General features: G+C 36.7%; 1 protein-coding gene across 1 annotated transcript in view; it reads left to right on the top strand.

Moving 5' to 3' along the window:
* The window catches only part of SPIRE1 (spire type actin nucleation factor 1), a 128192-nt gene that overhangs the window by 13499 nt on the left and 90194 nt on the right, over window positions 1-24499 (top strand).

Here is a 24499-nt window from a genome sequence, read left to right on the forward strand (position 1 = left end):
GACAAGTGGTGGAGCATCGTAATTGCCGGCTTGTCAGCTTTCTCATCAATAATATATGTGAAGGTGACAAAGTACTGTTACCAAGTGGCTTATTCATAGATAAACTGTGCATTATGATGGCTGGTTATAAAGACAAAATGAAAGGCCAGCTAATTCAACTACAAATGGTAAAATGCTAAGGCTATCCAGGTTTTTTCAAGTATTAATAATAATAATAATAATAAAACCAGAAATATTATTTCTGCAGGATAGTGTAAGGAGTAATTCATAACAGATGGAAGTAGAGAAATTTGAACTAGGCACGTTTTATTGCATTGTGTGGTTTGGTTTAAACAAATGCATCCTGCATTTGTTTCAGGATTTGCAAAATCTCAGTTCACAAACCTGGTACTTTGTTTATAAATGATAATATAGTGTGCCATATGCTTTGCATAGTAAATATGTTTACAATTTTGCTTTGTGTTTTTTAAAAGGAAGGTGATCAAAGGTCCTAACGCTAAAAATACAGATAATAAACCACTGTTAAAATGTTTTAAAGAAAACATAAAATACTTCATTTTGCGAAAGCAGAAATGTTTTTTGCTTCAAATGAAAATGTCTAGTAAAAGTCAGTCTGATATGCTATATTTCATCTTCCATGGGAAAAGATTTTTCTAATTTTGGACTGCTAAAAGTATATTTGTTGATATTTGAAAAGCAGATTGGAGCTTCCCATGAGACAAAGGCTTAATTTTAAAATGTCTCTAAGAAGCAGCACTGTGACCATTAGCATATTGACTCTTCTCTTTGTCATTTTGAAGGAGGCTGTGAAGGAGTCCATGGCTTTTTCCTCCTCCAAAATTCCTTTGAGGTTGCAGTGTTAGACTTTAAGTTGATGATTTTGTTTTTCAGAACTAGGAATTCAGCAGACACAGCTCATCTCACTTCTTTTATTCCTGTGGAAGAGAGTGTGGCCTAAATGAACAGACTAGGATATGTGGGAAACTTCTTAAAATCTTAACGAGTAACAGTCATAACATAACTTTCTTTTACAAGACATCCTGTAAACTACCCAGAATTGGGACACGTTTTATTTCAAACCAGCAATATGTGCAGCATGTCAGGTTCAGAGTCCAGGTGCCATAGCCACAACAGGAGGATGGGAGTAAGGAATAAGGTGACCTTGTTTAATCTGGACCTGCCTATAACTCTGTTATGTACATAATGATAGCGCTCTTTGGTCATCTCAGCTGAGGTGGAGAAATAATATAAAATATTCCAGCCTCATTTGTAAATATTTAGTGCTCATATAGAAAGTATTCTGTGAATGCAAAGTGATTCATATGTAGGAGGGTTTAATTGCCATCTATTTGAAAAGACCCACCTAAGTGAGCACAGGCCTGTTGTGTGTGATTAACCAGGCTGTGCACTAACACAGAGAGACACACAACCTCTCACGTTGTTTAAGAGTCAGAAGGGAATTAAATAGCCTGTCCCAAACAATGGTGAATAAATTACTTGACACCATTCAGTCCGAGTCAAATCACAGAAGGAATCAATTGTAGAAATGCTTTGGGGAGACTGTGCACTGTCTATGTAAATTCTATTCATGAGCTCTCGGTATCACTATTAAAAATCTTAACATCCATGGAAAATCACAGTACTTGTCTATGGAACTAATTTTTATTAACCTTTTCATTGGAAACTTGAAGCATTGACTGTATTTTAGATAATAATTCAGGGGAATAAATATACAGGTTATAAGAGTACAGCATTCACTGTCATACAAATGAGAATATACCTGTTAGTTCAGTGTATTGATGCAAATAAAATTAACCACCTGTCTCATGCAGATGAAAGTGAGACCAGCTATTTAATAGCACAGAATGTTAGGATTTCAAAAGAGGTGTCATAATTTTGCATTAAAAGCCATGCCACACCTGTATTAAAGTGTGTTGCCTGCTCATAATTCAAGTGGTGTAAAATGTGTATTTAGCATATGGTAATATCTAGGGTTCATAATTTTATCCTTGTTGAGTGTAAACAAAAGTAACATTCTGATTGAAGAGTAATTGCTGCAGCAAACAATCCTTGTCATGCACAGTAATAATCACCTTGTTCTCCTTCCTGAGTATTGACTTTATGGTGAAAAGGGAGAAGAAATGTCACTGCACAGAGGACAGGCAAAAATGTCTGAAAATAATTTCTTTTAGTAAAATACAAATGCATATGATTTCCATCCAAATTAGTTTTCATTATGTACTGAAAAAATACATTTCTCTGTGAATGCTTGGTTACAAATGTGGTAATTCTAAGAAAGCTTTCAATTCCTTGTGCTTTTAAGAGGAAAATTAACAAGAGTTCAGAATTGCCTTCTAGAAACCAAAGCAGAATCATGCATCGTTTCTTGCAAGCGTTAATTTGTGCTTGAGCATTATGTGGCAGTTCTGATAAGTGAAGCACTCATCCCTTGCTGATGGAATTATCTCAAAGAGAAGCTGCACTCCAGCCTTCAAGGGACCTGTTATTTTAGATACCTGAAAGCCCATTATGCTTGTTCATTGATGTGGGGGTTCTGTGGCAATCAGTCTGACCTCCTGATTTTCCTCAAATACTCCATAGTTGCAAAGAAGCAGCTTAACAGACACTTAATTAAATAGCAAATGCACAAAAAATGTAGAGTTTAGGTTTTGATCTTCAGTGTTTTGTAATGAGCATCTTTTTCAAGAGAAGCTTGGGATTTTTGTAATTTGTATAAGTCTCTAGCACATCAGGAGGAGCTTGATCTTGGAGAAAAATGGATTTCTGATGTTTACTTGCTATATAAGCTTGACACATTGCCCTTTTCATTCAGCAGTTTCATTGGGAATACACAGCAAATATTGAGCTGGAGAACTAGTAATGTATTTGACTAAGCTGATTTAGTGATAGTCAAATCCCACCATCTGTCCAGAGTTCTCTAAAAGAATTTGGCTGTTCCTTGTAAAGGCTTTGTAATTTTGCAGTATATGATGTGCCTTTATTAATCTACACACCCTGAAGTCACACAGGATTTATGATGAAATCTCCATTCCAGTGATACCACTGATAAACCTTTCATTCAGCTGGGGAAGAGTCCAGAGGCAGTTTCAGCCTTTGGTTTTCTGACAATTTCAGATAATGGATGGTGGAAAATTAGGTCTTACAGTAACTTGGGCCCTTCCAAGGAATATTTTGCCTTCAAAAACCACAAATAATAGAGCATAGAGCATCAAGTTCAGTGGTCTTGGTGTGTATTTGATGTTTTGGGGGTTTTCGTGGTTTTGTTTTTGGTGGGGTTCTTTTGGCTTTTGGTAACTATAGAATTCCTTTTTTTTTTCCCCATGGGATGAGATGGAAAAGTCTGCAGCTATAGATTATATGAATCTGAAAGAGGACTAAGTTTTGGAAGAATAAGATAATTTTTATAGCTCTTTAGCTTTTGCAGAACCCGTTCTATATAAATTCTATTAAATTGTGTTTGAGAAGATACCCATCTAATCAGAAGCATGCTGGCATACTTATGGCAGCAATTGTATGTACTCATTGATAGCTATCATATTAATTAGCTTTAAGGTGCTATTTTTTGGGTAAACCAGTGCCAGTGGACATGTTTGCCTGTCTTTTCAGACCAGTAGACTAATTTGATTGCTCATGTAAACTGCAAGAAAAAATGAAGCTTTAGATGTTTGCACGCCAACAAATTTACCAGCCCTTTATGTTGTCCTTCTTTTTTGTTTTATATAATAAAAGACAAGTTTAGGAGTATCAGTATGAAATAAGAATGTTTTGTCTCATACTTTTTTTTCCTACTGAATATCTTTAAACCTTCTGGGATTATATGACATTTTCCTATGAACTCGGTTAGTTATGAATTTTCTGTTAGACATGCTGTGTTTTCTACCTCTGCTAATTTCCAAAAAGTTAATAGTCAAAGCACAATAACATAAGAAGTATGCATTCTGTGGATAAATAAAAGTGGATAATGTGATTGCATGGAGGGAGTTCTTTGTTATTGCTTGAAGGATTTTGCCTAGGGCAGTGCTGAAACTGAGGTAAAATACACCCTGGAATTCAGTAAGTTCAGTTTCAGTGATAAGTTTGACCTGATAGCATTAGCTTTTGATCTGTAGGGGACAAACTCCAACTCAACCCCTATTCCTGAATGTCTCTATTCACTCAGAAGTTCAACATCCACAATATAAGAAGTGCAGGAGATACACAGGTGACGAGAATAAAATATATAAAATGTAGGCTAAATGACAGATGAAAAGCATACAAAGCAGTTCAGTCTCTGGAGATTTCCTATTGTTTACAGCTCTTCTTTCCCTGCACCACTTCAGTCCACACAGTGCTTACACTTGCAGTGATGAATTTAGGAGTGCTGAATAGGTTCAGTTTGGTACTTGATTTTTGGAAAGGCAAGGGAAATGAGACTTGAGGGCGTTTTCATTTTTTCTAGATGAACAAGGAGCACTTTGGTGGCCTAGTTAAGTATCTTAATATAATATTGCATTCATTTTGTGCTGCATTTTTTCTTCAATATTCTACTTTTGATATTGTAGGATGAGTAACTTTCTTTGACTGAAGTGGATATTCATAGTGTTTGATGAAGAACATTGGATGTTTTTGTTTTTGTAAAATGTTATGGTCTTACTGATCATTAAATCTTCTTAAGAGAGAAAGCTGTTCAAACAGACTTTTTGTGTCTGTATTTCTAATTGATATCTAATTTTTTTTACATTTCTGTGTGACTGGGTTTAGAGGCTCTCTAACATAAAGTCCTTGAAAATCTAAGCAGTGTTATTCCACAATGGCACGCATTACTGGCCATGGCTAATTTTAACATGGCTAAGATAGCCTAATTGCTTGCTAATCAGTTTTGAATTTGGTCAGTGGTTGAAGTAGACAGGAACTCAAGAGAACTAAACACTTGATTTCAGTTCAGCAGTTCAGTTACCAGGCACTGGTTTTCCAGTTTAAAAGCAAATGTTGTTTTAAATTTAGTCATTAAAAAGTATGAGATAAGGATTGAAAGACAGTAAGAAGAGATTTAAAGTGAGAAAAGTAGTTCTTTATGAATGAGGTGAATTCAGAGTGCTCCCACCTACTTTATTTAATACACCTGTGCTCTTCTTTCAAGTGATAACTTATTAACAGTGAGTCATTCTAACATTCCTTCTTTGAATGCTCTTAGAAATATTGATTTAGTTTATCTAAACAATTCTTGTATGAAGTAGATAATGTTTTAACATTTAAATTCTTGTTTGTCACTTTATAATTCAAATGTATCAGACCCTTAGCAATTAATACTTGGGAAAACAACAAATCCTTATGAAAGGCTTTTTTTAAAATGCAGTTTTAGCTGACCTAATGCACATGAACATATGGAATTTTTAATGAACAAATAGACAGTGCTGTTAATCTTTGTTTGGTCTTCAATCTCTCTTGCTGCCTTCTGTTATTTTGTCTCTCTGCTGGAACCAAGAAGAACTGCTGTCCTCTGGTTATGAACATGAAGAAGCTTCATTTATTACAAGAGAAGGGAGAAGAAATGTGGTGTCCCTCACAGGATTTCTAAAGGTTACTCAGGGAAAGTACTAGGAGTAAAGTTTAGTTAGAATTTTAGTAAAATATGCATTTTCAGTAGGTCAGTAAGAGGGCAGGTCATGACAGTTGGCTCAGAAATTCCTTGTAACCCTGTCTTTGAGCATTCAAATATCATAAGGCTTTTTCTTGCATACAGTGAGATCAGCAGAAAACAATCTGTTGAAAATAACATAGAGGGTTTTTTTATTAGCTTTATCTAGATTTTATCTAGATTTTAGTTAATACATATCCAAATAACTATATTTTTTCTTTGCACTTCTATGACTGTTTTTCTTCACATGAACATTTAACATGTAGCTTTTTATCTAAATCTCTTGACCTGAGAAGTTGAGACATTAAACAAAGCAAGATTTGCAGTCGAATTGTGAGAGTGTGCAGCACTGCGTGCTTTCTTTGGCCAAGAGGATCCTGAGTTGGTCTTGGGGCTCACTGAGGCAAAAGGGGGTTTTGTTAGTTTTGTACTTTCTTTTGTTTGACTTGACACAGTGCAATTCATTTGAGCTTTTGTTCCAGAGTGAACTTTATAGCAACTGGTAAGTTTCTGTGTTCCCCATGACCTACCAGTGTGAACATTTTCATCTTAAGCTGTTTGATTTTGTCTGCCAGTAACATGTCTGTAATGTCAATCATGGGAGGACAAAGCAAGCTCCAAGATTTCTTCTTAATAGCATGAAGGAACCAAAGATGTTCCATGCTGAACTGTTGGATTAGCCTTTAGTGTTGCTGTGTGCTGTAGCAGGTGAAGCAAAATACTTTTATTTACCAAAAGGAAATACAGAGGGTAAATTAAACACACAGATAAAATTAGACTAAATTCAAGATGTGTATTTCATCACGTCCCTTTCTACTATTAACCAGTGGTAATTATGAAGCACCTGTAATGCTTTTAGTACTTCACCCTCAGCAAGAAGTGAATGTTAAATAATTAACCAGGATAAGGCAAGCTGTTGACACTTAGTAGATTAACCCCTGCTTCATTTAAGAAAGTAGGGGTACTCTGTTAAATTGACAAGTTTTTCTCTTCCACCTATTAGTCCCTAAGCCTGAAATACCCTTGTCTAAGTCTCCCATCATAGTTTCTCACCTGTATTGTACCTTGATTTCCAAGTGTCCCTCTCCTGCTTTCTTCCAAAATTTTTTATAGTTCATTCATTAACTTCCTTTATTTCTGTTTCTCCATAACCAAGAAGTTAATCATCTGCTTTTGCAGGTGTGTGTTACTGCCTCTGCATAATTTTTGGTGATTCTCAGTGTTGCTGAGATGACTCTGTGCTCCAAATGTGTGCTTTCACAGATCTCTTTTCTCCTTGTTTTATCTGTTGGTCCTACTGGATGATGTACTGCTATCTGAATTCATTATTTTTCTGCTGTGTATTTCTCATTGTGTCTTTATCTTCCACTGTTATCTGTACCTATGGTACTAGCGTTATCTTTGACTTGCACCCTTTCCTTTCCTTGCCAAATCCTTAATTGCTGTCTGCTAAAAGCACCCCTCTCTTCTCTGTTGCAAATTAATTCAGGCTTTGTGTTTTTGTATTGGGTTGTCTTGGCTAATGCAAACTGCCTGCCACCTACTCCTTTCTTGGCAATAATGAGAATTATTTCTTCAGAGTTTTTTGAAAGACTCTCCTCTGGCTGCATTGTGGTTTTGGGATTGCCATATGTTGCTTTTTGCTTCACCTGTGACCTACACACTCAGGCTATCTTCTTTCTACTGCTGTAGATCTGAAGCAAGCACTCACTGCATAGTAAACAAGTTGCTCCATCTGGTCTGTTTGTTCAGGAAGATGTGCCATGCGTTGTTTGCTTTGAAGGGAAGCTCTTACAAATGTTTCAAGGAACATAGATGAAAAAAACTCGCATGTATCCTTCAATTACAAATTTCAAACTCCTTTGCTATTTGGTGACTGTGAATCAATAATTACTTTTGCATATACTTTGTAGCATGTCAGATGACATTGTTTTTCTGAGCATGTTGCTGATCCTTGAATATGTGAGTATTTCACTTGCATTCTCAGAATGAAAGCTCTCTGCAATTCCTAAGTCTTCCTGAAATGTTTCATGCCACTGGGCATGGAGAAAATAAATACAGTTGAAACTGCATGAAAACAGTCAAGTAATTGTGGTCTCTGGTCCTTGGCCACCACTTTGCCTTGTAATTTTCCAAAGAGCTGTTCTTCTTTCTAATTTTGTATTGCTTGCTGTTGGAGTTTGCTTTAAATCTGCAACTAGTAAGGCATGTAGAAAAATAGTTATTTTCTCTTTTCTTACTTCTTTTTTTGTCTGTCTGTACAATGACAGAAATAATGTTCTTAATAAACTTTGTTGGCCAGAATAATAACACCAGCATTACTTTATTATAATAGTTTCAGTTTTCATTGACCAACTGAACATACTCAAGGACTTCTGATTTTATTTAATACACAATTTTTTTGTTATAGTGAATTTTTCTTCAAAATTCTGCCAGCTTCAAAGTTTTGTCAGCTGTCATTTTGATCTGGTAGAGAGAGCTAGTGCTGAACCTGGCTTTCTTTATGCAGAGTCTGGTGCTTCCATTGCATGGTATAAAGGGCATTTGAACAGTAACACTGTGTGCTTATGGAGAATCAGCTGCATAGTTTTGCCTGTAAGATTTAAACCATTGGCACTGGGAAAATGTGTTGGAATACTGTTGGGTTTTTTCTTTCATGTTTTGGACTCACTGCTAGATGAGAAATCAAATGTTAATCTGAAAAACATAGGTATACATTGTTATATGAGACAAAGGAAGAAAAACAACTCCATGGGGAGTTTTACCATTTATTTAGAGACATTATTTCAACATTATTTTTCAATTTAAAGTACTTCATTCTCTTACAGAAGGAAAATGTTTATTTAAAAGTTAACATGTCTCATCTCTAGACTCACAGTTTTCTGGAGTGTTGCCTGCCTGCAGCTCTCAGATCCTTCAGATGATTTCTGTGTCTTGTTATGCTAGTTATATATGCAAATGTAGTAACAGACTTCACAGTTTAAAACCCAGACCAGGAGTAAACGAGTGCGTGATGAAGTTGGGGTTCTGTGAGTTGTCCCAGTGATGTAATTATATGGACAGTAAAGCAGAAAAGATGAATATTTTGATGGGAGAAAATAAATGTTCCCATTTTAGAGAAAGAAAATTTAAGTTTGAAGACATCAGGCAGATTGCCTGGTGTGACATTCGGACTACATAGTAGAGCTAGGATAGAATCTAGATTGTTTAAGCCTTAATCACAAATCCCAAGATCTTTCTTCAGATTTAAAAAACTACCCAAAATAACAAGCCCATTACCTTACTGCCAAGAAATTACTAATTCCCTCGAGAGACATTTCATCAAGATAACTAGGCATTTACTTTCAGGCTAGGCTATTCTTTATTTCCTGTGTAAGCTTCTTAAATACTTTAAAATTCTGTTGAAGTAGTAGCCCATTCTTTTTAAAAATAAGTTTCTTATCTTTTAGTTTTATACATGTAGATGTTGCCATCCTAGTAGAAAATCAGACTTTACTTTCTATTGTTCCCTTTCTGGAAACAGATAAATTGAGCTTTGTTCCTACACAAGAAGACAAGCTTACCCCTAAATTCCTTGTATAAATTTCAGTCAGAAAAAGCATTCCAAAACAGATATAGAATGTTTGGAAAATATAAAAATGGACAGTTTCATAGAAGGAAAAAACAAACATCGGGAATTTGAATAGGAGTCATATTTAGGTGTAAATAAAGGGAAATTATTCCAGTAATAAAGGCTAGAAATGTCAAGAACTAATACAAAATAAGAAAATTTCTTTACTGCAGTGTTTGGAAAGGCAGTGAAACAAATGAGGCCTGTTGTCATTTAGATGTGGATTAAATAATATTTAGCTTTGCAGTATGGTATTATTGTAATAATAAGTAGTAGGACAAAGAACTTGAACAAAAATTCTTTTAGAAGTAAGCAAGCTTGGGGTCCTAAATATAGAATTTAATTTCACAAAATCTACTTCAGACGAGTGGCATAATTTTTTTCTTGCACTTGTATCATGAACAAAGCTATAATCATTAAATCTAGCCTGAACCTCACTGTGAATTTATAGTGTAAAACAGCATTTTTGTGTTGCTCTAGCATTTGAAATGTCATATGGAAACACAAAGTGTCAGACTAATAAGATTCCATTCACTTTGCTGTCAGTGGCTTGTCCTTTTGTGTTTGGAAAAGATGGCTTGTATATGTATGGAGATCTTGGTTCTACAATCATATGTCTGTGTGAATATCTAGTTAAATGGATTTTAGCACACAGTGGGCACTGCAGCAGATACATATACACAGTGTCTTGCATTTCCTGGCATGGAAACTTGAACATTATAGATTAACAGACAATTTCATTTGTATTTTTATTCTGTTGTTGTTTGCCACTGACTGAATTTGTGTGATACTGGGGTTTTTGTTTGACATGGCCTATTACGGATTTTATAAAGTGACTGTGAAAGCAAGTTTTAAGAACGCTTTCTGAAAAGAAGATAGAAAAGTGTTGGTTGCTGTGTTTTCCCCTGTTTAATGGCTGCAGGGGCAAAGATCTGGTTAAGATCTTGCTAATGTCTGGTTAGGATCATGCCCATCTCTCTCAGTCACCCAGTACAACAGGAACTATATATTATATTCTTATGATTTGTTCTGTTGAAATTATCTTGACTCACTCCTACTCTTTTACATCCCTTTCTCCCTTAAAATAATTATTTTCTAATTGCTGTGCTTGTCACCTCTTAATGCCAGATCTCTTTAGCTCCTCCATGAATTAGGATCCCAGTCTCCCCTTTTGTTTTGCTTTATTTTTATTATTTATTTTAAATTGCTGCAATCTGCCTCCAGAGAACAGACTCCTCAAAGCATTCTTCTTGTCATCCACCCACACATGAAGTATTTCTGCTGCTCCAGAGAGTTTCAGTAACTATGTGTAGACCTGTCAGTGGCTTCAAATCCCACAAATAGAGGAAGCAAAGCCCACATCTGCAGAATCCTTCCTTATAAAGGTGATGGGTAGCTATTTAAATCACGTTGGCTCTGTTTGTGTTCCAGGCTAATTTCATTGTTGTCCTTTCTTGACCCAGTTCTGCCACGGCCCCAGGGGATGCAAATGGCAGGATTCCTGAGCATCATAGTGCAGGATTTCATCTGCAGATCTTATGAGGGTATCCTGAGCTAAAAAAAGTCTTAGCAAAAGAATCAGATATGAATGGAAACAGAAAACAGTTTTCCTCAGCCACAAGTCCTGCTAAATTCTGTTTGCCCTAAGCATCACAGGTGCTGCCATTGCACCTTCTGACAGCACTTACAGCTGCAGAGAGTCAGGATTCTGAAAGTGCAGTTAACTTTTACAGGTGCTGTATCTCCCTTAACACCTTGGGCCTATCACTTGGTCTTTGCCTCTGACCTCCAGGACTCTTATGGGCACTGTGTCCCCTTGACACTGGAGGAGTAACTCATGCTGCCACAGTCCATTTTAGAGATGTAACTACTGCACAAAGTCTCTGATTTCCAGAGCTGCTTCCATTACACTGGCTGACTTAAGAATGTCTTGCAGAATTTCCAGGGTTAAGAAAAACAGGCATTGTCCTTTTCCAGCCTGAAGAGAATATTCCTAGGTCATAAGATACTAAAAAATCTGATTCTTGTATCATGAGACTGAACGATGCAACATCTTACTGAATTTGAACCTTTGGCAATATTCACTAGTGTTTCTTCAAGTGAAGTTTTCCTGTTAATCACAATGTTATTTATGAGAAGACATTGAAGATCCTATGACAACTGTTCCTATACAGACAGTTTGTGTTTTTCTTGTGGATACATAAAATTTATGAGCTTTATAACTTGCTCTGAATATTAAAAATTGTCTTTTAACATTCATGGTGATGGGTCTGAGCCCTTCATATTATCACCCAGATTTTTTGTCTTCCCTGTGGAGTGACTAACTGTGGGGGTTGCCCATCCCTACTCAAATCTTTTTGACATGGCTAATGTGTTGTGCCAAGACAGATTCTATTAGCTGTGGTCATGTTGGCATTGCTGACTGCCGTTTATTTTGTGAGCCTTAGCTGCATTAGAGTTGATGTTGGGAAGGTTTCCAGCACTGACTTCTTCAGCATGGGCACCAGGAGCTCTGCAGCTTCATTAACTGTGTGGCATTGCTGATGAGTCTGGCAGCAACATTTGCCAGGGGCTGTGCAGGGCTCTGGGTCCTTGCATGCATGAAGGCCTCTGCATTTTGATGCCTGTGTATTTATTAGTGAGGCAGGGCTTGAAATCAGCCTAAGTTACAATGTTAGGGAATCACAGAATAATATATTTAGAAGGGACATTTGAAGTGACCTCTGGTTATCTGGGGTGGATGACCAACATGCTGAAGACAATACTAACTTCAAGGTAAATGTGGTTGATAAGGACCTTGCCTAGCTGCATCCAGGGCTGGACATCCCACAACCTCGTCAGGAAACCTGCTCCTCTTTCACCACCCTCCTTGTGAGGAACACAATACTGACAGCAACCCCCCCAAACAGAAAAATAACTTCTTAGTGGTAGCTGTAGTTACTTGAAAACATAATTCATGGGTATGAGTACATTCTTTCTGTCTTGTCTTTAATCTACCACCACTTGTTTGGAATTGCAGGTTGAGAAATACTGAGGGCATTAGGTTAGTGCTCAGAGCAGAGCATTGACATGGCAGCACAACATGACAGACAAAGGCAAGCTCTGTCTTGGAGTACTGTTGAAGCTAGAGAGAATGAGTGATCTTATTTAAACTTTGCAATATTATTATTATTGTTGTTGTTGTTACTATTTTCTTGAAAAAAGCTCATATTTTATTATGCATATCAAGCAAAAACACATAGGAGTCTTTGTATATAATTATTTATATTTATTTTTGTCATGGTGAAATAGCACACAAAAGAAAGCAGAGCAGACATATTGGTGTTTCCTGTGAGGAGCATTATGGTATTGCTTGCTTTGCAGGCATGTAAAACAACATCAGGAATTAGTGTGGGTTACCCTAGGGAAAAATGAAGTGAGGCTTTGTAGCTTTTTGTTAAGTAGGTGTGGTAAGCAGATATATGCTCATTTTGAATATGTTAATATCTGGGGTGCCATGAAACAGTTCCCCTTTAAGTGAAATGGTGATTTCAAGAGTCATAGAACCTTGTGACTGATCACATGTCCTAGAAGAGACTTCAGTTCACTGAACTTAATGTTACTTACATAAAGTTTGTTGTTACTTAATGAGTGTTACCAATTGTAATGTTTAAATACCCAACATGTGTTACCATGATGTAGCTGTTTTCAAATGTTATTAAATGATCTTAAAAAGACTATTAGGCTGTCACTGTTATGAGACAGGTGGATGTATTTTGTTTTCTGATTTAGATTGTATCACTCTTTACCTCCAGTGAAGCCAGTGATGAAATGTTTTCCTAACATATGAGCCTGGACAATTTCTACATAAACTTAAAGCTCTTTGTATATCCTGGATCTTTCTCCATTTGTTGTATACATCCTTTTTTTCTTCCCACACAGATGTTTCTAATTTAGATAGATCTTTGACAGGGATTATTTGTATAGGTTTTATATACCTGAGATTATTTATTGTTTCTTATAGAAATGCAGCTGCCTATCAACAAGTAATGTGCTATAAACATTTTGCTACTATATATGCCTGTACAAATAATTCAGTTTTAAAATAAGAAGGCTTCAAGATAAGCAAATATTTCCCACATATTACTAATGTTTTCTTAGCTGCTCATTTTGTTAAACTAGCCTAAACATATGCTGTTTGGAACACTGGTGGTTTGTTTGCTCATTTGTCATAATGAAATAATTTAGGTAAAAACTAAATTTGCATGTGTAAATCAATCCTTTTTATTGCTCCTTAAATGCTCTGAGTCAGGGTTATTTTAACTGCGCTCTAGCCTCTTCAAGTATTTGATGGAAAGCAAGTTTGATTGTTTTCCAGGTTCAGAGAGGAGAGAAAAGGAGTCTAACACATGGGAGTCCTGAAATATTTTAATAGCTTGGAACACCCACACTGACCTCACGTAGGGAGATGAGGTGTCAGAGACAACGCAGAGAGGTTTCAGGGAGGAGGTGGAATTGTTGCCCTGGCCTCACAGACTGCCAGCTGACTCACAGAGTGTCACTGGGCGTGTAGGATGGTCAGATGGCTAGGAGGAATGAGCTATCATATTGGCTAAATCAGGTTAGTTTCTCAAAAAGGAGCCAGAGGTCCTTAAAAAGGACAAACTGCGAGGAAGATCCTGCTGCTACAGCCCCACTGTGTGCACTGGGGAGGATTGTGCCACCCAAAATGAGTCTGCCAGTGCAGGAGTCACAGTCACTTGATAACCAAGACTGATTTGTGGATTTGAAAATCACATGCATGTTCATGCTCCATATTTTCTGCAATACTTTGTGTCATTTCATTTAAAGAAAGGTCTTGTTTATTTGTTACTGTTGATGGACCTAATTGGTGTTAGTTTCATAAACAATATTGGATTAAAAAGGCCACTGTTTGCTCCCACAAGCCCATCAATGACTTGATTACAAACATTTTCCAGGATATTCCCAAATACAATAGACTTCATTTAATTAAAAAATGAACGGAACAAAAATGAACAATGGGCTTGTGAGTAGTCTCATGGACAGTTATGAAACAAGTGTAGTGAGCAAATTGCCAAATCTTTATTCTGTAGGATGAACTTTCTCTTTCCTGAGGAACACTACTATTATTTTGTCATAAAGGTAAGAAAAACTCAAGATGAATTAAGGATATTATTCAGCTTTCACACAAGAGAACTTTCCAAGTCCATATATATATTTCAGTTACGTCTAATATATCCTAGTTATGTCTGAGCACTGGATTGTTCTTTTTCTTTACTTCAGATATCTGACTTTTGAGTAATATTTTCTTTTCTGATAGTTGCCACATGTTTTTAATAGAATAATCCACATTTTTCACCCAGTGTTTTGGTATTTCCTGGTACCAAAGCACAGTGCCCTATGCCAGGATCGTCTGCACACACCTCTGGTATGGGGATGGGCTGCTCATGCCCAAAGCTGTTTCTGCTGTGGTACAGTAGCCTTGGATCAGGTGGCTGTGGAAATAGCTGTGTCAGAGCTGTGAAGAAGCCTCGTTGCAGGTATTCCACCTCCTTTCTCAGGAGGAGCATTTAAGCTGAGCCTTTGCATTTTGTCTTTTGAACTGTGCTGCAGCTTGCTCAGTGCCCAGCCACATCCCTTGCTGGACCTGAACCACTGGCTTGCCTTTCTGCCTCAGACCTGCCTTGTCACTGTGGGATGACTTTGGTGATCATGGACTGTGGCTGACCCTGGTTTCTCTCACCAGACCTGCTCTGTTTTTCCTGTTTGGGTATCCGTGCCTGCCTCCCTGGTCAGTGAGGGCACTGCCCCTGCCTCTGTTGTGGTCACCCTCTGCTCCTGACTTGCCTCCTCTTGTAGAGGTGGCTGCCCTTAAATGCTTCCTCACACGAGTTCCTTTACTCATTCAGGAGCAGGGAAGCGTGTTTCCTTTCCTTGATCACAGCATGAAAAACCAGTACAGAAAATACAGACACACACAAATGCTGGACTTTGAAGGTGGGTATTCATGCACTTCTTTTCTCTCTCTGTAGCAGTGGCTGCCAACACATGCATGTGAGTACAGGTTTACACAGAATACAGAAGTTTTTTAGGTAAAGTTATGAATGATCTGAAAAATGCATACCTCTACTGCCTCATCTTTTTTGAGAGTATTACAATAGGGTGTCAAAGTAAATATTGAGAAGTTGTCCTTTGTCTGTCCCAGTGAGTACCGTACTCTTAACTGCTGGCAGAAATCAGCATGCCCCAGTGCCTGAAATTAATTCCAGGTTTGTTTCAGTATTTTACATCTGCATCCCCTCCCAGGTCAATGAAGATGCCATGATGACAGGGCCAATATCCATAGAAGAGCCACCAACCAGTCAGTTGAATGGCTGTGGCCTATCCATTTTTTCATCTTCCCACCCTTGATGTGTGATTTATGTGGCCATTGTGAGCTAGTCAAAGTATAAATTTAGATTGTTACTGGGATCATTGTGCCTTCATGTTTGCTTGAAGGTCAAAGACTTGTTTGTGATTGAGAGAAATTCCTTTGTGGAGGGCCAAACATCTCAATTGTTTCATAGCAAATTATATTTAGAAAGAAATATTTTTACTGTAACTTCTGAGGAGAGAAATTATGATTTACTTTAAGTCTCATTTATGAGTCAGAAATGAGCAGGCTTAAACTTTCAGGCCAACAAAAAATAATACAATAAATACTAAATTTCTTCCGATACTCTAAGAGCCCTCCACTCGCTTTCATTAGCAGTGTTACTACCACACAGTACTGTAAACAGTTTTAATGTGAGCTAATACATTTTGTGTCCCTTCTCTCTCAAAGAGATTACATGCAAGGAGGGAGCTTCACTTGCTTTAAAGAGGAACAGTTAAAAGCCTGACCTTTCCAAGGATGGATAACAAAGTCAATACTATGTTCTTTCTCCTCTTGCAGCATCTAAACTGGGAGCTATTTTCAAGAAACCTTGGTTTTGTAGCTTCCATAGTGTTTATGTATTAGTCAAAACTTCAATACCGGAGTTGACTTTGGACTACAGAACACACAAAGTCATCATTTGCCCATTTTCATTGCTCCCCAAAGAGGAATGAACACATACTTCATGTATCTATAGAGCTCTTCAGTTAGGAATATTTGTCAGATAGCTTTGCTTATGATACTGGTATGGTGGTATGGGAACAGAACACATCAGAAATCTTCCTTTTCTAAATTTCTTAGACAATATTTCAGAAAAGCCCAGTAAAGAAAATGGCAGTGTCTATGTGAGCTATGGGTGCTCTACAAATAAAAGAACTGTATTGAATGAATATGAAAAATGAAGAATCTATTACTTAGTCAACAGGTTATATCTAAGAAATCCTACAAAATGAGCATCCCATAATCATCTGATGCCACCTTTTTCACATCTCTGTGCCATTCTGGGTCCTCTGACTAGATGCTACTATATTGCAAATACAGAAATTTTATTAAAAACAAGAAGCTAATATAGCCATTTATTACATTAAATTTTTTTTTGGACCAAAGTGTACACAGATTGCACACTGACTGAAGCTGTGAACCAGGGAGATTGGGTAGAGTATGAATTAACATACAGATATTTTTCAGCAGCTATTTTACAAGGGAAAATATTTCTTCAGCATAACTGAATCATTTCCTAATTGATGTGGAGTGGGCAAAAGTTCCCCAACCAATGAATCATAGTTGAGATTCTTCCTGAGCTGACTGATGTATTTGGGCTGCCTTCAAGGCAGTGAAGCAGAGACTGCAGTGCTTTGGATTTGAGCATGCAGTTTTTCCAGAAAGGAGGTACTTAGAAAAGCCTCAAATAAACATACATTTAAAAAAATTTAAATCTATGTAACTGATGCTACCATCTATGTAGTGTGTGTATATAGATGTGTGTGTATAGTGATATCTAATACAGAAGGACCACCTTAGTTGTATAAATGCTTGATATCTCAGTCTGTCAGGAACTTAACTAACTCTTGGTTCAACAACTGTCTTGCAGTGTGTTTCAGTGTTTGAGCAGGAGTTCTGAGTCTGTCTTGCTGAAAGAGTATGACTGCCACAGTTTCCAAACAGAAAACACAAAACTTAGGACTTGTAACCACAGGGAATACCTGGCTCTTTGTTTCAGCCTGCCCAAGCTGACAGACATGCCCAAAACTCATGGTGTATCTTATAAGTCAAAAATCGACACACCAAGCATGAAGCTTCTTTTTCTTCTGTTAGCAGCAGAATGTCAAAGTGGGAAATCTCACCACTGCAGGTCTTACATGAAATTCTGCAAGATAAATAAACTTTTAAGAGAATTATGCCCTGCTATAAGTAAATTTTGTCTGCCTTTTAGGAGGAATGGCATAAATATTTTTTAGAATATTGCTGTCTCATCAGAACAATAGAAACATTCTATTTCTTAGGTCTCGTGACATCGTGCATACTCGGTGTGGAGACTTTGGTCATTATAACTGCCTGAAGCTCCACTAAGCATGGAATCATAAACATGTAGATAGAAGGGACTTTTAAAAATCTTGTATAATTCCCCCTTCTACACAGAAGCAGAAAAAAAAGTCCATGTAATTTTTGCCAACATCTTTCACCCACTATATTGTTTCTTCATAGAAAAGTAGTTGCTTTGCTTGTTTATTCCTGTTCACTTGCTTGTTTATTCCTGTGCTGCTCCTCTTTGTTCTTGCTCTTCCTATCAAAGAAGAAGATTAATGCTCATAGTTAAAAATACTAATAAAAAAAGACCAGTAATAAGGAATGTGAATCCTTATCTTTTGCTTTCTAGGTGGTGCCTTTCATGCCTTTGGGTAAACATAATGCAATAGATCAACTACCTCAGCTGTGAATATTCTATCCTCTTGATAATTTTTTCTAGTTCTTGAAATGCTATGGATGCAATAAAGAGCTACCTGGTACATTGTGTCTGAAGAAACAATGAAGTGAAAAACCAGCTAAGATTAAGTTTAGGAGAGGTTTAATGTAAAAACTGAAATGATTAATGGTTTTTGGAAGAACAGTGTATTTCTCTTTGTATTTCTGCTTTTATTTTGTATGCTACGTTAGGTAAATTGCTTGAAAGTTTGTGAATTTACTGCATGTGATTAGAATACAGGGTGCAGCAAGCCTTGTTTTTGTTATACTGAATGTTTTGGCCTTGCTTAGTTAATTACTGGGAAAGTATTGTAATGGTAATGGTTACTAAATCTGCTCACTTTGGGTAGGATTTGATGGCTGTTTAAAACGGGTTTAATGTTTCTAGGAGCTAGAATGTTGATAGTGGGGTAGTGTGAGTATAATACTAGTGTAAATTGTATATAGAGCCTGTGTATGCTAAGCCTCCCTAGAAAATCTGCAGCTGTTAAGGTAGAAGTTACATAATGATTACTATGGGAATCATAAATCTGAAATGAACAAAGCAGTGGTATAAAAGCACAGCATTTGAAATTGGATCAGGCTTTAGAAAACTCTGTTTTTCCCCGTCAGAAATTCTTGAGCTTGAATTCTTTGATTTCTTCCCTAAAGCCCCAAGCCTTTTTGAATTCCTGGGGTTTGGGTTTTGGTTTTTATTTACTGGAATTTAAAGGCTAAAATATCTCCACTTTAAAATGAAGCAGAAATCCCTAAACTTTGTTGCACAACTTAGGAATTGTAATTGTAAGGACCAAACTGAATTGCATGAGTCTTTTGATTAAATCATAAAAACTGGTAGCTAATATTTCAAGTGCAATTACAAACATGTGTCAAGACAGAACAAGTTTTAGTAGAAATATGACCAGATAGTTTTCTACCTGCTGTGCTACAGTCCTCATCATTTGTCTTAAACCACTATCAGTGTTTGTCTTTAGTTTTACACTAAAAAGTTTCCAATGCAAGTTTTGTTGAAGTCCCAAGGAACACCTAGAACATATATTCATCTGATACAACTAAAATATACCATATTGCCATAAGTAAACATAGTATTTTAAGGGGGAGAAAGAGAGAAGAGATAACCATTTTATGCTTCAAAAATTGGCATAAAGAACAGCAAAATAATGTGTTTGTGATGAAGCCTTATCTTGGGGGCAGAGAAATCAAGGTATTTTTTATTAACCACTTCTGGGTCATATTTAGAAACTCAATCTTCATCTGGCAAAGTCAGAATATACTGGCATTGTTTCTGCTTTTAACAAATAATACTTTTGTGATGCTGTAACAGTCTGGCTGTTCTGGTGGAACTATCTAATGCATTTTGTAATTACTGAGAAGAGGGGTGTCCTGGATCTTACAATATGAATTTATGTATTTCAAAGAGTCAGCTCTTTCAAACAGCAGTACTTCTGTGAGTCAATTAAAGTATTTTAATTGTTCAAATGAGGAAAACCTTATCAAATTAGTCAATAGTAATCTTTGTTAAAGTATCTACCTAATTCAGGAATTCTGAATATACCAGAGTCTTCCTAGCTTTGTTTATTATATCTAGTTAATTTCTGGTTGCTGTCCTTCAAATATGGTACGGTGCCATCTTCCATTGAAGTTCAATCTTTTCAAGTTGGTCTTCTCCCTTTGGGATCAAGTACCATTTATGTTTGGTACTGCACCTCAGGGAGCTGAATCAGGTGGGACAAAAAGAGTTACTGTGTCATCTTACAGATTTTTTTGTGACTTTTATTTCTTTGGTATGTTTGGTCTTTCCAAAGACCAAATTATAATTTAGCACAATATTTGGAGATTCTGCATAGTACATTGCTATCATCTGGACACTTAAAATACCAGTAGAAAAATATACAGGGGTTAGCTGATTATACTTGTTATTAAAAAAAGGAGGGAGACTTTGTATAGGTAATTGTTTTCACAATATTTGATATAAACTGTACTTTTAAGACTGTATAAGTTATCGGTTTATAAATTATGAATTGTCATGTGTAAATTTTAAATCAGCTTGCCAGGAGAATTCTTTGTTCTCTGTTAGCCTGACCAAACACCAATCCCACAAACAGCTTTATTCCAAAATATCCATACATAAATATGTAATGACTTTTATATTTTCATTAAAATAACACATAACAATAGCACCTGTGCCATAAAAGAGATAATAATACTGCATGCATGTGCATGAACTTTTGCCCATGGCAAGATTCCATCTTAAGAAAAGATAAAACCTAATAAATACTGTCATATAAATAAAGCCTCTAAAATTTGGGTTTTAAGTGACAGGCTTTATTTTTTAATCATAAACGCATGACGATTAATCACAATATTTCTAGAAAAATGAAATTCCTCATTTCTGTATTTGCTGCTGTTGAGGTTGTGGCCATCAGTATGATTGCTTTAGGCAAACTGCTGCTTTCTTTTCAACTGCAACATGAAAATTTAAAGAGAAATGTATGCTTAAAAAATTTCTAACAGAGCTATTAGGTTGGAAGAAGCCTCTGTTCAGCTCTCAGTGCAGACTAAGTTACTAAAGGCTTTTTGTCTAGTTGGGTTTTAAAAACCTCCAAGGACAGTGGTTCCATAACATCTCTGGATAGCCAGTTCCAGGGCTTCATTGTCCTCCAGGTGTTTTTTGAGATTTTTTTTATTATATCTAATCTGAACTTTTCCTGTTTCACTTTATTTTCATGATCTTTTGTTCCCACACTGTGCAGTGCAGTGAAGAGCCTGGCTCTGTCTTCTCCATGACTACTTTGCAGGTATCAGCAGGCTGTGCTTCACTCCCACAGCAAAATTTTCTCTTTTCCAGCCTTGAAGAAGGCCAGGCCCATCTGCCTGTCCTCTAATGGCAAATGCTCTGGTACCCAACCATCTGAAATAAAGGAAATAAGGACAGTCTCATTCAGGGGTTATTTTCCTTTTCTTTTTCATTCTTGAGTTTGTATGATTTTTTAAACATACTTTTCAAGAAATTGTGTTTTAAGATATTGTCAAACAACACTAAAGGGCTAATTAAGCAGAGGATGTGAGAGAACCCTCGGAAAGGAACACCTCAGAACTTTGTGAAGTTGAACAGAAAGGAAACAATCTATTCACAGCCAAACTCTGGTGTAAGGAACAAACTGTTTTGAAATGTGGCCTTACAGAGATACAAGAACCTTATTACAATACAGATACGGGGCATTTTAATGACTAAAAGTGAACTCAGAATGAGGAGGTGTTTTAAGCTTTTGAACCATGCAATATAATAGGCTGTCCTATATTATCTGATTATCTGTTGTAAGTAGGCATGTAATTTCTTTTCCTGTAGACTTTCTTGGGTTGCTTTGTCAAGATTTTTTTTTTTAAATGAGGTCTGAGAAGTGGAGGCATGTGAGATACATCAATAGTTTTGAATTAATGTTCATGGAAGAGTATGTCATGTTGTGAAAGCAGAATGTTTGAAAGGAACATATTCTGCAGGAAGGTCTGTGTGCTTTTAAAAAAGAAAGATCTTTGTAATTCATTTTGGTGGCAATTATTCTGAAATTGTGTTCATCCTTTGTTTTGAATTCTTTAAACTGATAATGTTCAAGATGTTCTTGGGATGTACTGTTTTTTAGTACAGAAGCAAAAGAGCAGAGGTTAAAAAAGTAGAGGTACTTACGATAACAAAAATTCTTCTTTACATGAACAAAAAAGTCCTTGGTGCTGATAAAAAAGTTAAACAAGCTTTTTTCTGATCCTTTATTTTTTGAAAGCAAGGAGGGGGGAAAAAATCCTTTGTGATGCTTTCTTTAACTTTCTTTCTTCCTGCTTGTAAAAATGGAGCTTTGTATTCTTGACCTTTCTGTCCTTGCAGGCATAGAGCAAAATTCCTGTGCTGCTGCTCTGTGTTGTTTACTAACAAACTGAGTGAGAGCACTGAAAGCCTCCAAGAAATCTTCTTTGGTGCTGTCTGTTCTGTATACTTGTAACATTAATGTTCAAGTGATGTTTTTTATCAGGCAGAGTACTTATATATATATAGTGTGTGTGTGTGTGTGTGTGTGTGTGTGTGTCTCAAAAATTACTTTCTCCTACTGTCATGCATTCTAATATTACAAAATTCTGTAATATTTTAAATATTTTAAACAGCTCTGAATGGAAAAGGACATACCAAATCATTCCAATGTTTTTTCCCTAGCAATTGCTGGCAAAAGTATTTGAAATTATGTTGAAATGGAATTCTGCAGAATCTTTTGACCCTGAATAGATACAAGTAAAAGCATGTGCAAAAAAATAAGCCATTCTGCTTTAACAAATATCATTTCATCTTGCTAATAATGCTTGTATTGACTGAAATGTATATCTTTCTCCTCATATATCTACAGAAATGTGCCGATGTTTATGTTCATCCATGATCTTATTAAGAGCTGATCTAAAAAAAATTACATCTCTAAAGTGTGTAGAAATAATTGCTCCTTTGTTCCCTGTAGAACATCCTTAAATTGAAAGAGCAGTAGGATTTTAAAGTTTCATGTTTTAACAGACCTTATGGCTGTTCCTTTTAAAAACTCAAACTAAAAAGGAAACACCAAGAACAGCAGTATATTAGATATATGAGCTATGAACTCCCTAATTCTAGAGACCTATGAATTGGCTAAGGGTTTAATTTCTAAAATGTAATTACTGTGTTCTAGGTGATTATTTTTTCCCACTTCATTTCATGTAATACTTTTGTAAGTCACATTTCATAAATGGAACTTCTTTATGTTCAAACTATGGTTGAACTTACAATTGCGTAATGACACTGTAAAACACTTGTAAAGAAGACTTGCTATAATTAAGCATTAAAAAAGCTTAAGCTGATTTTCACAAGGTCTGTGCAACTGATCTAGTGCTTGAAATTTGTAGGTGGTACTAGCAGCTGGTAGTCAAGAAAAGCTTGCATAATTTCTTTAATTAGTTTTAATTTAAAGCAAGCTGTTAACAAATGGCGATGGTTAACATCAGATACCTTGTACTGTTGGGGCTTGCAGCCCCTTCTTCTTGACTGCTCCTTTAGCTGTAGTTAGTGGTCTTGGTGAGAAGGAGTGAAGCATGGTGCCTGCAGCTCAGTGTTGCATGACCAAGAGGCCACATGAAGGGGGCAAATGCCAGCTGTACTCTGTGGAAGGAGTACCTAGTGCCATGGCCATGCCTGTGCTGTGCTTGGCCGCCGGTGGCATCCTGGGTGCGGCTCCAAATCGGGCTTCTGTGTTCAAAGCCCTAAATGGGTTCAGACAGTGTTATCACAAAGGCTGCCTGTCTCATCCACAGCAGCTTGTCCCAAAGAAATAAAACTACTGAAGTACACCTTTGGTGTCTACTTTGTGAAATGCCCAGGCACTAGACGAAAGGTTGAACATCTTACGGTCTTCAGGAAAAGGCAAACCTATTTTATGTCTGGGTTTGTTTTTAAAAAACAATTATTCCCTATCAGTTATGGTATAAAATTGTTTCTTATAATAAGCTTCCAGAGTAAGTAGAATAGGTTCAACTCTTTTAAAGTAAGCAGCTTAGCTTCAAAGCCATAGGAGGGGATAGACAGGAAAGTGATTTACTGCTGTGGGTTGTTGTGTAGACTTGTGTGTGTCTGTGTGCATGTGCTCCCACACATGTGCATACTGCGTGGGCACAGTCAAAACATCAGTGAGGTGGGCTATGCACTTATATATTTTAAATATCAGTTTGAAGGAAGATATTAGTGTGCTACTATTTCTTCACACACACATGTTAAAGAAAGCAAAAGCTTATTAAGGATGTACATTCAGGAGTTCACAAACTGAGAATGCCCATAATTGATGGTGACGGCTTTGCAAGAGCAGTTTGGTTCCTTTCAGTGTTTGCATCATCCTGCAGGTTTTCCCCAGGATTTTCACAGAGTCATCCTCTGTTATAATTGCAGCATTCAAATCAAATTTCTGAGAAGGGTTGGCTCTGTCATGGGCTTTGCCATTAAAGTAATTACTGTAATTTTAAAAGGTTTTACAAATGTATTTTCATAATATGCTTTAGTTTTATTGTACAGATAATCTAATCTTAGGTGTCCCATTTCGAATACCTAGAGCCCAATTTTCAGAGTACTTAACACTAAACAGCACTTGAAGTTCTGAGCGTGCAGTTTTCACTGATTTCCTTGCATTTCACCTCTGGGGGTTCAGTGTCTCTGTTTCTCTGACCTAAGCGACAACTGAGGCTTATTGGAAAAGAAGGGTGTAAAATCTAGGGTTGAACTGTATGTGCAGCAGGTCTTGTGGATACTTTTAAAGGTCTACTGCTACTAAGGGGTAGAAGATTTTATTAAAGCTAAGAAAAGTCATTTCTGAAACCA

The sequence above is a fragment of the Parus major genome, chromosome 2 (genome assembly GCF_001522545.3).
Source record: "Parus major isolate Abel chromosome 2, Parus_major1.1, whole genome shotgun sequence".
NCBI lineage: Eukaryota > Metazoa > Chordata > Aves > Passeriformes > Paridae > Parus > Parus major.